Below are 2242 nucleotides of genomic sequence, written 5' to 3' on the forward strand. Positions count from 1 at the left end.
TGAAATAGTACGGTAATATTGTATTGCATCTTAAGTAGCAAAATATCAATAATGGTTTTTATTATATCTTATGAACGTTAGAAATGTCATTTAATGTTATTTATTATTACAATAATGTTATTTACTATTTAGCAAGTTGCATACATCGTATTGTATCTTATATACAGGGTGTTTGATAAGTACCGCTTGTAGGTAGGTAGAAGGGGTTATTCTAAGACAAAAAGTCCTATTCCACTTTGGAAAATTCGCAATAATTAACGAAATATTAATGAATAAAGATCCGCTAATCAGCGTGCATCCAGAGTAAGGACAGCTTAAGGACCAGTCTTTCGTGCGTACGTGCCGTAGCGACAGAATGGGAGGAGCTAATAGAATAAAGAGCCGTCTACAATGGAGAGTTGTAGGCCGTAATAGTAAGAAATTGACAAATCACAATCGATTATTCTTCTGTACTTTGTCTGTGATTGGTCAATTTCTTACTATTACGGCCTACAACTCTCCATTGTAGACGGCTCTTTACATAGACTGCGTTCGGACAGCGCGCTATCCGCGCTATTGTCTTATTTTATCTTTATCGTTCGTTAAATGTAAGACAAAGATAGAATGAGACAACAGCGCGGATAGCGCATTGTCCGAACGCAGTCTATGTAAAGTATACATGTTATTCTATTAGCTCCTCCCATTCTGTCGCTACGGCACGTACGCACAAAAGACTGGGCTGTCCTTAAGCTGTCCTTACTCTGGATGCACGCTGATTAGCAGATCTTTATTCATTAATATTTCGTTAATTATTGCGAATTTTCCAAAGTGGAATAGGACTTTTTGTCTTAGAATAACCCCTTCTACCTACCTACGAGCAGTGAGACGGTACTTATCAAACACTCTGTATAATATGATATATATCTTTTGCTACGTTGTTGTAAAAACCTAACAACTTTTGTTTTAAATATAAATGCTTTGTTTTCAAAATGTAGTATATCAACAAAAAATAGTTTGTTTGTGTTTAACATTTTTACTATATAATTATTATTATATAATAAAATTGATACATATAAATGTGTATATACTTTTATGTGTACATATTTTTCCATATCATTTGGTATGTATTTATTAAGAATTGACTTTAATAATCAGTACATGTTAACAAAAAATTTGTTCTCGCTGAAAAATGTATTTTAAATTGTATTTAATATTCGGAATTGGAATTAATTCGTAGCGTTTTTTAGTGAAAAGAAATTATTTATTTTAAATGAAAATAAAAAAATACATTAATTAAAGTATTGCCCATCGCTTTCTACTACTTTTGACCATGTTTCGGGCAGGGAACGAATACCGTGTCGGAAGAACGCTTCGTCTTTAGATGCAATCCACGAATCGACCCATTTTTGACAATCTTTGTAAGAAGTGAACTTCTGCTCAGACAGGCTATGAGCCATCGGACGAAACAAATGGTAATCAGAAGGAGCAACATCTGGAGAATACGGCGCGTGGGGTAGGACTTCTCATTTAAGTGTTTCTAGGTATGTTTTTACCGGTTTTGCGACGTGCGGACGAACATTGTCGTGCAGTAAAATGACTTTGTCTTGTCTTTTGGAGTATTCCGGCAGTTTTTAAACTTTTAAGACGTTTTCCTATTGTTGATAAGTCAACTCCCAATTATGTAGACAATTCTTGAAGTGTTTGACATGAGTCTTTATTGAGCAATGCCTCCAAATCATTATCTTCAAATTTTTTCGGCTGGCCAGGTTGCTCCTTGTCATCCAAGTCAAAATCACCAGCTTTAAAACGTGCAAACCGCTTCCGACACGTTTGCTCAGCTAGAGCATGTTCACCATACACTTCCACTAAAATACGATGAGTTTCAGCAGCACTTTTGTTCATATTAAAGTAATGGAGTAAAACTCACCGCAAAAACACTTTATTCGACACAAATTTTGACATATTTAATAAAGTATAAAGTGTTGTTATTTACGAGTCAAAAAAAAGGTTATATAAAGCAAATGACGTCCAATGACAGCTATTTTACGATGAATACATTACTGTAAGTAACAACGAAATACTGTACTACCTACGTAATCTCTTGTAAAACACTACGAATTAATTCCAACACCTAATAATAATACTAATAATAAGAGAAATAATCTTATCCATTGTTGCAGGCATTTTATTAAAAATATTGCACTGCAATATATTTTTAATTTATTACTTATTTACACAGTTTGTCCGGAAAGTTCCCGGACTA

Source organism: Pseudomyrmex gracilis, unplaced genomic scaffold (assembly GCF_002006095.1).
Source record: "Pseudomyrmex gracilis isolate BER0280 unplaced genomic scaffold, ASM200609v1 scaffold_760, whole genome shotgun sequence".
In the NCBI taxonomy this organism is placed as follows: Eukaryota; Metazoa; Arthropoda; class Insecta; order Hymenoptera; family Formicidae; genus Pseudomyrmex; species Pseudomyrmex gracilis.